We start from the raw sequence: 14,547 nt of genomic DNA on the forward strand, positions 1-14,547 counted from the left end.
TTATAGTTTTCTTTGTACAGGTCTTTTGTGTCCCTGGTAAGATTTATTCCCAAGCATTTTTTTTTTGGATAGCTATTGTAAATAGTATTGATTTCCTTATTTCCTTTTCAGCAATCTCTTTGCTGGTGTAGAGGAATCCAACTGATTTTTGGATGTTGATCTTGTATTCCGCCACAATGCTAAATCTCTTAATTAGCACCAGTAGATTTTTGACTGAGTCTCTTGGGTTTTCTAGGTGTAGGAGCATGTCATCAGCAAATAGGGATAGTTTGACTTCTTCCTCACCAACTTGGATGCCTTTGCTTTCCTTTTCTTTCTGTCTTGCCCTGGCTAGGACTTCCAATACAATGTCAAAAAGAAGTGGTGATAGCGGGCATCCTTGTCTGGTTCCTGTTTGCAAGTGGAGTGGTTTCAGTCTCTCTGCATTGAGAATAATGTTGGCTGTTCATTTTGCATATATGTCCTTTATTATGTTAAGGAATGTCCCTTCCATTCTTATTTTGTTGATAAATTTTATCAGGAATGGGTATTAAAACAGAGTTTATCAAATGTCTTTTCTACATTGATATTATGTGGTTTTTTTGTTTCGTTTTGTTTTCTTTATGTGGTGGATGATGTTAATGGTTTTTCTAATGTTGAACCATCCTTGCATACCTGATATGAACCCCACTTGGTCATAATGAATTATTTTTTGATAGGTTGTTGGAATCTACTGGGTAGGATTTTGTTGAAGATTTTTGCATCTATATTCATGAAGGATATTGGTCTGTAGATTTCTTTCTTAGTGATGTCTTTGCCTGGTTCTGGTATCAAGGTTATGCTTGCTTCATAAAATGAATTTGGGAGGATTCCATCCTTTTCTATGCTTTGGAATAGTTTGAGTAGGAGTGGTGTCAGTTCTTCTCTGAATGTCTGGTAGAATTCTCTTGTGAAACTGTGTGGGCCAGGACTTTTTTAGTTGGTAATTTTTTGTATGACTTATTCAATTTCTTCTTTTGTTATGGATCTGTTCAACTTTTCCAGCTCAGTCTGTGTTAGTTTAGGTAAGTGGTGTGTTTCTAGAAATTTGTCCATTTCTTCAAGATTTTCAAATTTGTTGGAGTATAGTTCTTCATAGTATCCTGATATTATCCTTCTAATTTCAGTTGGTTCTGTAGTGATGTCGCCCATTTCTTATTTGTGTTATTTGTATTCTCTCCCTCTTTTCCGTTGTTAAATTTGTCTATGGGCAAAATACTGAATGATGCAGGAAACATCAAAAGTAGATGGAAGAAGAGGACTTCCAGGAAGATGGCAAAACAGGCAGACAAGCTAACAGACCCTCTCCAACAAAGAAAAGAGAAACCAAACTGACACAGATACCGAAGATAATCCTGGAGCCCTGAACTTTGAAAGGAAGGATACAGAAGTGGATTAAATAACAACCAGTAGAAGAACTTGAATGAAAACAGTGAATAAGGAGACAAACAAAGATGAGGACTATCAACTCTCCTGATGGCACAGTCAGCCTGAATATTTCCAAGTGGTGTATGGACCTGATAATTAGCATAAAAATCGGCCCTGCTAGACAAGGGCTGCATGGATGACTGTGCTGGTGGCTGATAACTAAAAAGGGAAACAGCAAAGAAGGAGACAAACTGAGCTGTGGACTTTCGGATGCATGAAGAGCACAGCCATCTTGAATGTTTACAAGCGGTGGCCATTTTGGATATTTAAAGTGACAGCATTCTCATTCAGATTGCGGGGACCTAAGAATAAGCTCTGCTTGTCAAGGACACCATGGACATACAGGAGGCTGATGACTGGAAAGGAGATAGGTGGTGAGTGCATAAAGTGCTGCCAACTAGTGAATAGAGGAGCACAGTACCCTGCTTACTCAGATAACATCCAAACAAAATTAAAAAAGGAAATCTTGGGTGAATCACTCCAATGTACAATCACCAATTAATAAACACAAAAATGTCACATGTCTCAGAGACAACAGACCATCAGAGTCCACACAAAGACGCAAGATAAAGCAAGAGAAACAAGGGGCCACAGGATACAGACTCAGAACACATCCCTGAGGAAGAAGCAGCACTGGAACTCCCTGATAAGGAATTCAAAAGAATTATATTTAGGTATATTCGATGGACTGAGAAAAAGATCAGAGAAGACACTGACAAAATTAAGGAAAACAAAGAGTAAACCATAGAACAATTTTGTAAGACAATATAAGAACAAAACGACAAAATAAATGAAAAATTAGAAATGATAAAAAATCTACTGATAGAAATCCAGAAGATTAATACTTAATTTTCAGAAATAGACAACATATTTAACAGGCGAATGAGTAGAACTGAATAAATGGAAGACCGAATTAATGAGACTGAAGACAAATACCTGAATCATTCTTTGAAAAGGGATCAATCAGAAAAAAGATCAGAATAAAATGAAGAAAGCCTAAGATTCATGTGCGGTACCATCAAAAGGAATAACCTACACATAATTAGAATTCCAGAACAGGAAGAGACAACAGAGAAAATTGTCAAAGATTTGTTGGGAGAGAATTTCCCTGATATGATGAAAGATGAGAATATATCCATTATAGAAGTCCAACAAACCCCAAACAGGATAGATCCCAAAAGAAAATCACCAAGACATACCATCATAAAACTCACCAAAATCAAAGACAAAGAAAGAATCCTGAAAGCAATATGGGAAAAACAAAAAGCTATCTACAATGGTCAACCAATAAGACTAAGCTCTGATTTCTTTCCAGAAACCATGCAGGTGAGAAGGCAATAGGATGGTGTACATAAACCCCTGTAATAGAAAAATTTCCAACCAAGAATTATATACCCAGCAAAACTGTCCCTCAAATATGATGGTGAAATTAGGGCATTTCCAGATAAGCAGAAATTAACAGAATCTGTTAAAACCACACCAAACTTACAAGAGATGCCAAAGGGAGTCTTTGGCAGAGAACCAACAATAGTAAACAACAACCGACCATTAACACCTGATGACATAACCCAGAAACTAACCCAGTTATGGAAGTATCTAAAGTAAATGAGTCTGCAAGATTGTAAACAAGGAACCAGAAACATCATTTGACAAATGAAGACAATTACAAACCAAAAAGATGGGAAAAAATGTATAGTTAAACAACTTCTAAATGGTGAGGAAGTCAAGACAACTGCAAGATAGAATGAACTGTTTTAAACTTGGAAAGAAAATTATAAATCACTAACCTCAAAGAAAAATGACAGAACTTCACATCAAAGTAAGAGGACAAGCACAAATATTTAGCAAATACTAAAACAATAGCAACCAAGGAAATAATAACACAATTCATAAAACAAGCTCAGCACAGAAATTTATATGGAACAAAGAAATCAGCAATCATTAGCCAGATGATGTCACGAAAAAACACGTAACAAAATGACAGCAACCAATTCATACTTGTCAATAATTACACTGAATGTTAATGGATTAAATGCCAAGACAAGAAACGGAGAGTTGCAGACTGGATAAGAAAACATACCCATCAATATGCTATCTATAAAAGACACAACTTAGAGAGAAAGACAAAAAGGAGACTAAAAATCAAAGTTTGGAAAAAGATTTATCAAGCAAATGGAAACCATAAAAGAGCAAGCGTGGCAATATTAATTTCTGATCAAAGACAAAAACCATCATAAGAGACGAGGAAGGACATTATATAGTGATTAAAGGACTGATTGAACAAGAAGACATAACCATAATAAATATCTATGGGCCAATGAAAGAGCCCCAAAATACATAAATCAGACTTTAACAGAATTAAAAAGACAAACAGATGACTCCACAGTCATAGGAGGAGACTTTAATATACCCCTTTCAATCACAGATAGAACAATTGAAAAGAAAATCAACAAAGATGCAGAAGAACTAAACAATACAATCCACCAACTTAACCTTATAGACATCTATAAAGCCCTTCACCCAACAACAGCACAATATACATTCTTTTCTGGTGCACATGGAACGTTCTCCAGGATAGACCATAGGTTAGGCCATAAAGCAAGCCTTAATAAATTTTAAAACACTGAAATACTGCAAAGCATCTTCTCAGATCACAATGCTATGAAATTAGAAATCAACAATAGGAAGATGAAATGAACAAGAGGAAACACATGGAAACTGAATAATCCCCTTCTTGAAAATGACTAGGTAATAGAAAAAATGAGATTGAAAAATTCCTTGAATAAAATGAGTGTGAACACACAACATACCAAAATCTTTGGGACATGGTAAAGATAATGATCAGAGGCCAGTTTATAGCAAAAATGCACACATCAAAAAAAAAAAAAAAAACCCAAAATAATCACCTAAACCCAATGTCTCCAAAACTAGAAAAAGCAGCAAAAAAAAAAAAAAAAAAAAAAAAAAGCCTACAGTTACCAAAGAAAAAATAGATTCAAGCAGAAATAAATGAAACAGAAAAGATGATTGAAAAAAAATCAACAAGACTAGCAGTCGGTTTTTTGAAAAGATTAATAAAATTGACAAACCACTAGCAAACTTAACAGAGAAAAAGAGGGAGAAAATACAAATAACACAAATAAGAAACGAAATGGGCAACATCACAACAGAAACAAATGAAATTAAAAGGATAGTATCAGGATACTACGAAGAACTATACTCCAACAAATTTGAAAATCTAAAAGAAATGTACAGATTTCTACAAACATCCACCTACCTAAACCAACAGACTGAGGTAGAAAAGTAGAACAGACCCATAACAAAAGAAGGAATTGAACAGGTCATAAAAAATTACGAACATAAAAAAGACCTAGCCAAGACAGTTTTACTGGCAAATTCTAACAAATGTTCAGAGAACAACTGACACCAATCCTACTGAAACTATTCCAGAACATAGAAAAGGATGGAATCCTCCTTAATTCATTTTATGAAGCAAGTATAACCTTGATACCCAAACCAGGCAAAGACGCCACTAAAAAGGAAGTCTACAGAACAATATCCTTCATGAATATAGATGCAAAAGTCTTCAACAAAATCCCAGCCAATAGACTCCAACAACATGTCAAAAATAAATAAATAAATAAATAAAATAACATATTATGACCAAGTGGGGTTAATACCAGGTATGTATGTATGGTTCAATATTAGAAAAACAATCAACGTCATTCATCACATAAATAAAACAAAGGAAAAGAAACACATGATTCTATCAATTGATGCAGAAAAGGCATTTGAGAAACTCCAACACCCATTCCTGATCAAAACTCTCAGAAAAACAGGAATAGAAGGGACATTCCTCAACATAATGAAGGGCATATATGCAAAACCAGCAGCCAACATTATTCACATGGAACGTTCTCCAGGATAGACCATAGGTTAGAGACTGGAGAGAGACTGAAACCATTCCCCTTGTAAACAGGAACCAGACAAGGATGCTCTCAATCTCCACTTCTATTCAACATTGTATTGGAAGTCCAAACCAGGGCAAGAAGGCAAGAAAAGGAAATCAAAGGCATCCAAATTGATAAGCAAGAAGTAAAACTAACCCTATTTCTTAATGATATGATAATGTATAATCCACAAAATACTGCATAACGTGAATGAACTTGGAGGGTATTATGTTGAGTGAGAGAAGTCAATCAAAGAAGGACATATATTGTATTAGTTCATTACTGTGAAAAGTTAAAGAAAGGTTTATATATGGAAGGAAATTTTCTTTATTGGTTACCAGGGGTGGGAAGGGAAGGGAAGTAACATTGCAAAAAAAAAAAAGATGATAGAAGGGATACACAGAGTCACTATACCAAAAAGAACTGGCCGATGCTCATATATTTCAGGAGGTGGCATATGATCAAGACCCAATGGTATTGAAAGAAGAAATCAAAACTGCACTGAAGGAATTAGTGAAAAACAAAGCTCCAGGAATTGACAGACTACCCATTGAGAGGTTTCAACAAATGGATGCTGTACTATAGGCACTTACTCATCTACACCAAGAAATCTGGAGGACAGTTACCTGGCCAACTGACTGCAAGAGACTTATATTTGTACCAATTCCAAAGAAAATAGGTTCAACAGAATGTGGAAATTATCAAACAATATAACGAAATCACACACAAGTAAAATCTTGCTGAAGGTAATTAAAAAATGGCTGCAGCATTATATTGATATAGAACTTCCAGAAATGCAGGCAAGATTCAGAAGAGGATGTTGAATGAGGGATATCATTGCTGATGTCAGATGGATCTTGGCTGAAAGCAAAAAATACCAGAAAGATGTTTACTTGTGTTTTATCCACTATGCAAAAGCATTCAACTGTGTGGATCATAACAAATTATGGGTAACTTTGAGAAGATTGGGAATTTCAGAACACTTAACTATCCTCAAGAGGAACCTGTACATAGATGAGGAGGCTGTCATTCTAAAAGAACCAGGAGCTAACGCATGGTTTAAAATCAGGAGGGAGTGTGTCAGGGTTGTATCTTTTCACCATACTTATTCAATCTGTATGCTGAGCAACTAACCTGAGAAGCTGGACTATATGAAGAAGAATGCGGCATCAGGATTGGAGAAGATTCTTTAATAATCTATGATATGCAAATGATACAACCTTGCTTACTGAAAGTGAAGATGACTAGAAGCACTTACTGATGAAAACTAAAGACTAGAGTGTGCAGTACAGGTTACACTTCAACATAAAGAAACAAATCCTCACAACTGGACCAATAAGCAGCACCATGATAAATAGAAAAAAGACTGAAATTGTCAAAGATTTCATATTGCTTGGTTCCACAATCAACACAAGCAGCAGTCAAGAAATCAGACGATGTATTACACTGGGCAAATATGCTGCCAAAGACCTCTTTAAAGTAAACAGCAAAATTGTGTGTTTGAAGACAAAGGTACAAATAATCAAATAATCCTAGCCATGGTATTTTCAAATAGCCTCATATGTACATGGGAGCTCTGGTGGCGAAGTGCCTAAGGCATTTGACTGCTAACCAGAAGGTTGGTGGTTCAAACCCACCAGCCACTCCTTAGAAGGAAAACTGGGCAATCTACTCCTGTGGAGATATCGCCTAAGAAACCCAAGGAGTGGTTGATATGAGTCAAACTGACTCCACATCAGTGAGTTTGTTTTTTTGTTTTTCATATGTATATGGAAACTGGAAAATGAATAACGAACATACTTTTGAGCTGTGGTGGTGGTGATGAATACTAAAAAGTACCATGGACTGCCAGAAGAATGAACAAATCTGTCCTGGAACAAATGCAGGTGGAATGCTCCCTGGAAGTGAGAATGGCCAGACTTTGTCTCACCTAGTGTAGTCATGATGTCAGAAGGGACCATTCCCTGGAGAAAGATATCACGCTTGGTAAAGGGGAGGATTAGTGCAACAGGGGAAGGTTCTCAATGAGATGGACTGACATAGTGGCTGTAATGAGGGGCTCAAGTACAGCAAGGATTGTGAGGCTGGTGCAGGACTGGGCAATGTTTCATTCTGTAATACACAGGATTGCTATGAATCGGAGCTGACTTTACAGCATCTAACAACAGCAACAACCAAAAAGACAAAATACTTGGGAAAAAATTTTACCAGGGACACAAAAGACTTATACAAAGAAAACTACAAAACACTACTACAAGAAATTATAAGAGATCTACATTAACAGAAGAACATACCATGTTCAAGGATAGGAAAACTGTACATTTATGAAAATGTCAATACTATCCAAAGTAATCTATACATTCAATGCAATCCTGATTCAGATTCCATCAGCATTCTTTAAGGAAAAACCAATCACTAATTTTATGTTCTGGTAGCATAGTGCCTAAGGCACTTGACTGCTAACCAGAAGGCTGGCGGTTCAAACCCACCAGCCACTCCTCAGAAGGAAGGTTGGGCAATCCTACTTCCGTAGTGATACTGCCTCGGAAACCCAAGGAGGGGTCGCTATGAGTCGGGGCCAACTCGACGGCATATAACAACAACAACAACAACAACAATTTTATGTGGAAAGGAAAGAGACCTTGGATAAGAAAAGCCTTACTGAAGGCAAAAAACAAAGTAAGAGGTCTCATGTTCCCTGATCTCAAAACCTACTATACAGCCATAGTAGTCTAAACAGCCTGGTGTTGGTACATCAAGAGACACATAAAGACTAGTGGAACATAATTGACAACCTAGAAATAGATCCATCCACCTATGGTCAGCTGATCTCTGTCAAAGGGCCAAAATCCACTAAATGGGGAAGAAACAGTCTCTTTAACAAATGGTGCTGGCAAAACTGGGTTTCTATTTACAGAAAAATGAAACAAGATCCATGCCTCACACCATACACAAAATCTAACTCCAGATGGATCAAAGACTGAAATGTAACACCTAAAACTATAAATTTCATCAAAGAAAAAATAGGGGCACTTCAGGGCCCTAATACAGGACATAAATAGACTATTGAACATTACCAAAAAGGCACAAATAGCAGAAGATAAACTAGATAAGTTCTAAAAATTAAATTCTTATGTACATTGAAAGACCTCTCCAAAAGAGTAAAAAGAGAACCTACAGATTGGGAAAAAATATTTGGCAACGACATACCTGCCAAGGAACTTAACCTCTAAAATTTATAGAAAACATCAAAAAGAGTACTCAATTAAAAAATGGGCAGAAGATATTTACATATCCTTCACCAAAAAGATTTTCAGGCAGACACACACAGATGATGAAATGCTTGTAATCATTAACCATTACAGCGATGCCTATCAAAACAAAAATGAGATATCATCTCATCCCAGCAATAATAGCTAAGTTCCATAACACAGAAAATAAACGCTGGCCAGGATGTGGAGAGACTGAGACCCTTACGCACTGCTGATGGGACTGTGAAATGATACAACCACTGTGGAAAATGGTATGGTGCTTCCTTAAAATGTTAGAAATAGAAATTCTAGTTGATCAAGCAATCCCATTACTAGGTATATATCCTAAAGCAATAAGAATCAGGACACAAATAGATCTATGCACACCCATGTTTATCGTAGCAATATGCACAATCCCAAAGAGATGGGAACGACCTAGGTGCCCATCAACAAATGAAGGGATGACCAAACTATGGTACCTACACACAATGGAATACTACACAACACTAAAGAATAATGAAGAATCCATGAAACACCTCATAACATGGATGAACTTGGAGAACATTACGCTGAGTGAAATCAGTCAGTCGCAGAAGGCCAAATATTTTATGAATCCACTATTGAAAAAAGTCAAGGGAAGGTTTACACATAGAAGGAAGCTATTTTTGATGTTACCAGAGATGGGAGGGGAAGAGAGGGAAAATTGCTAGATATGTGACAGACAAGTATTTATTTGGGTGAAAGGAAAGGCAATATACCAGAAGTGAGTGACTAGCACTTTAATAGTAATGAAAAGGGAGACACAGAGAGGTGCATAAGAGGTATAGACAAAAAAGGTAAACACTTTCATACACACACAATAAATAAACATTAATCTATAAGTGGATCCACAGGCAGACAGGCTGAATGATCAGGTATGGACAGGCAAAAGGGAATATACCCATGACCGTATATAAGTTTTGCAGACAGTATTTCTACATATGTATTTGTATGTGTAGTAAGAATGTCCAAACATATAATAAAGCTAACAGGGGGCAAAGTTATGATAATTTCTTAGCCACAGCCAAACAGCTTGAGGGAGTGAGCTACTGGGCCCATGCACTTGGGACCATGTTACAGGGACATAAAGCTCAATTGGCATAACATACTACACAGAAACATTGCTCTACTCCTACTTTGCTGAGTAGTGACTGGGGTCTTGAAAGCTGGTGAGCCGCTATCTAAGATGCAACAATTGATCTCACTTCCTCCAGAGCAAAGAAGAATGAAGAAAATCAAAGTCACATGGAAATAATTAGTCCAAGGGACTAGTGGACCATACAAACCTCAGCCTACAAGACCCTGAAACCAGAAGAACTAGATGGTGTATGGCAACCATTGTTAACTATTTGGAAAGGAATCAAAATAGGAGATCCTGGATAGGGTGGGAGAAAAATGTGGAGCAAAACTCAAAATCATAAAAAAGACCAGGCTTACTGGTCTGATAGAAACTGGTGAAACTCCCAAGACTATGGCTCCTAATCAACCTTCAGGCCTGGAATTTAGTTCACTCCTATGGCTTCTAGCCACTCCTTGGAAGGAAGACTGGGCAATCTACTTCTGTAGTGATACTGCCTCGGCAACCCAAGGAGGGGTTGCTATGAGTCGGGGTGACTCGATGGCACATAACAACAACAACATGGCTTCTAGCCAAACAACAGACAAGCCTACAAGGTTTGTAGGCTTAAAAAATAAAAGGAAACAATTACACTAGGTAGGTACACTCCTTTGAGAAATCAACCCTGAGAGATTAGAAGGACAGCATTTGCACAGGGAGATAGCTCAGAGAGCAGGAATGCACAGGGAAGGACACAGGGAAAGGTAACTACAGAGGGAAGTGAAAAGAGAGCTGTTACATTATGGGGATTGCAATCAATGTCATGAAACAAAATGCGTGTGAACTGCTGAATGCAAAATCAATTTGCTCTGTAAACCTCCACCTAAATCATATTTTTTTTTTTAAAAAAAAGGACATTATGATCAATTAGCATATAAACTTGTTGAAAATTGAACTAGCTTACTAATAAAATCATAATTTCATATTTATTAAAAACAAAAGGCATTTAACATTATATAAGTTCTTTTCTTTTTGTACATTAGGTTAAATTTTCTATGATTTTCAAGATTTGGATATTGTCATGGATTGAATTATGTCCTCTCCAAATTATGTGTCACCTTGGCTGGGCCATGATTCTCACTGGCAGTTATGTAATGATGTAATCATTCTCCATGATATTATCTGATGTGATTAGTCAATCAGCTGTAAAATGATTAGGGTATGATGCAATACCCTTACTCAGGTCGCAGCACTAATCCAATATAAGGGGAGTTTTCCTAGGGTGTGCCCTGCATCTCTTTTTATCTTACAAGAGATAAAAGGAAAGCAAAGTGAGCAGAGAGGGAGAGAGACCTTATTACCACCCTCTGAAGAGATGTAAACAGAGTGCATCCTTTGGACTCGGGGTCCTTGGGCTGAGAAGCTCCTAGATGCCGTTCCCCCCCCACACAATGAATCAAGACACATGGACATCTCCAAGGAACAGATGTTGAAAAGAGACAAGGAACTTCTCCCAGAGCTGACAGGGAGAAAACAGTGTCTTCCCCTCGAGCTGGCACTCTGTATTTCGACTTCTACCTTCCTAAACTGTGAGAGAATAAATTTCAGTTTGTTAAAGCCACTCACTGTGGTATTTCAGTATAGATAACTAAGATATAAAAATTTATTTTCTTTGCATTTCACTAGCTATTCCCAAACAATGTTTCTAGTTTGAAGAGTCTCTAGAATTTGAGAAACAAGACAGAATTCCCCAAACAATTCTCGTTCTTAAGGCTATTATTTAAAAAACACTTTAAAATTACTGGGTTAAGAAATTAATTTAGTGAGTTGCAAGATGTATTGTTGTCGTAATTATGTGCTGTTGAGTCTGACCCGACTCATAGCATTGCTACCCCTCCTTGGGTTTCTGAGGCAGATTGCCCAACCTTCCTTCCCAGGAGTGGCTGGTGGGTTTGAACCGCCAACCTTCTGGTTAGCAGTCAAGTGCCTTAGGCACTATGCTACCAGAGCTCCTGCAAGATGTATTAGTCAGAAAAAATGTTATAGAAGAGAACAGAAGAGAAAAATCTAGCAGAGTGTATTTAAGTAACAGATAAAGTAAGTACTGTTACATGAACTTTTGTATGTGTACATACACATTTGTTGATGCATGCATGCATATAATAAGTAGATACTGGGTTGTGCTACAAAATGCGTTTCTCACTGTGAGTCTGACAAAAAAAAATCTGAAATACACTGTTATAAATGGTCTCTTTCAGCCAAATATATTTTAGAGTAAAGCTCTTTAAGTACTGAAAATTCTCATTTGTATGTTTTTATTTCTCAGTCTATTTATTCAATTTTATAGAGATACACAGGGAGAAAAATAACTTCCAGACCTAAAAGTGTCCTGCTGATACAGATACTCTCAGTAAGCGCCTGGTGACAGAGAATGCCCAATAGACAGAAAGGATGGAGAAAAACGAAAAATACCACAGTACCCTAAGTAGTGATAAGAATCCAGTTTTGCTGAGTGACAAGAAAATGGTTTAATATGGTTCTGCTGTATATAAGTTGATTGAAATGCTCAATAAGAACAAAATTTCCTTTCTTTAAAAACAGTCTATAAGAAGGGGTTTTGCTATATGAATCAATCAAAAAAAGGGATCACTTTAGCAGTGTTATAATATGCAAAAAAGAGAAATTACAAGGAGCTGTAGCTGCTAACAGTTACCACAGGAATCAGGAATATATCCTGATGAAAGAAATAACTGATAGGTCAATGATCTAACCCAAACTAGGAAATTTACCTTCCACTTTGTGAAGGAAATTCACAGAAGAAGCGGGCTGCTTTGACTCTCTGGGAGAGAGCTCTTACAGCTGGCTGAGACACAACATTCTGAAGCTGTGCCGGCAAATGGGGTAGTAATAATTACCATGCTCCTGGGTAGACTACAGAAACCTGGTTATAGCATACAGATAAATTAAGATAGTAAAGTGAGTTAACTATCTAAAGAGGTAAAAATGAAGCCCTGGTTTGAAAAGATGTAGTTATTAATAAAAAGGAACCCTCTAGAAAGGTTTTTTTTTTTTTTTTTTAATTGTGCTTTAGGTGCAAGTGTACAGAGCAGAGTTTTGTTTTACATTCAACATTACATGTACATTTAGTTTCACTCCCCATTTACTATCCCCAGCTGTAACCCAGTCCCCCTCCTTCCCCTCATAGTCATGCACTCCTGTGTGTCCTGCATTGCCCCTCTGGTGCCCCATGGTCAATTGTTCCAAGGGATGCATTTCCATAGAATATGTGGGTGTGTCACCCTGGGTTGAGTGGTCTGCATGTACATCTTGTTTACTAATGGGCTAAGACTCAACCCCTAGGAGTGAGTTTTATTCCAGGCCCAGAATGTATTCCAGGGCCACAGTACTGGGGATCTCACCAGGCTCCATCTGGCCAGTAATTCTGGTCATTATTGAGTTTTTAGATTTTGTTCCACGTTTTTCCTCCCACTCTATCCAGGATCTCCAGATTTATTCCTTTCCTGAGTGGTTGGCATTGGTAGCCATCTAGTTCTTCTGGTCTCGAGGGCCATCATGTCCTAGGGCTGATTGCTTCCAAATGTTCTTGTTTTTTAGCACTCTTCTTTGCTTTCAACAATGGGAGACCATTAGCTGCATCTTAGTTGGCTGCTTGAAAGCTTTTAAGACCCCAGTCACTACCCACCAATGTAGGATGAGGAATAACACTTTCTTCACACATGACCAGAAGTGGGATCCATGGGCTACAGGAATGCTCTCAGAAGAGAAACAAAACTAGTTTGCAACCCAAGATTAAATAGTGAAAGCAAGCAAAGATAAGAAAAGATAGTATAAAGTCGTGCTACCAGTTATATCCATTGTAAACTCCATGCCCAAAGAGTTAGTCCAAACCTAACCGCACATTAGAATTGCCTACAAAATTTCATACAGATTCCCCAGGCACTACCCAGCCCTGAATTTCTATTGGTTTGGGAGCCAAACTGAAAAACCAAACATGCAGCCATCAAGTTGATTCTGACTCACAGTGACCCCTACCGGGTTTCCAAGGCTATAAATCTTTATGGGAGTAAAGTGCCTCATCTTCCTCTTGCAGAGCAGCTGGTGGATTTGAACTGCCAACCTCCTATTAGAAGCCAAATGCCTTACCCAATATGCTACCAGAGTTCTTTCTGTTTGGGAGAGAGCCCAGGAATTCACTCTTCCAAAAAGCTCCTGGAGCACTGATGGTATATTTTAGTGGTCAAACTTGAGTTACTCATACACCTTAACACTTGTTTGTCAAATCCATATACTACCTATTTAATACTGCTTTTACTTAAATGAAAGTGTTTTTAAAGAAAACATTCTATGACTACTGTTAAAATGATAATAAGCAATAATATCCATAAAATAGATTTAATGTGCTAGCTATACTTTTTCTAACACACACTGAAATAAGTACAACCACTCCTCACTTACCCACATGGTTAGGTTCCAAACACCAGATCGTTATGCAAAAATAGAAGATGACTACATCATCACATAACTGCCAAGTTACATCATGACACGACTGCCAAATTTCATCATTAAATAACTGGCAAACCATTGAGAATCATGCCCCAGCTAAGTTGCCACAACCTTATCAGTCAAAATGTTACCCTTGCCTCATACCTTGGCATTTGTTATTGGCAGATAAACATTAATGTGTAAAATAGTTGGATAGTAGATTTTTTACTACAATAATAAACACAAAATATCAGGTAATGGAATAGTCAATAAGTCAGGATTAGTTGTATAAATCAAAATC

The 14,547-nt window shown here is 37.3% G+C and overlaps 1 protein-coding gene across 1 annotated transcript in view; it reads right to left on the minus strand.

The window, feature by feature from the left end:
- Positions 1-14,547, minus strand: part of TTC27 (tetratricopeptide repeat domain 27) — a 393,959-nt gene that overhangs the window by 18,930 nt on the left and 360,482 nt on the right. The window lies entirely within an intron of this gene.

The sequence above is a fragment of the Orycteropus afer genome, unplaced genomic scaffold (genome assembly GCF_000298275.1).
Source record: "Orycteropus afer afer isolate SDZICR_OR568_19922 unplaced genomic scaffold, OryAfe1.0 scaffold00054, whole genome shotgun sequence".
Lineage (NCBI taxonomy): Eukaryota > Metazoa > Chordata > Mammalia > Tubulidentata > Orycteropodidae > Orycteropus > Orycteropus afer.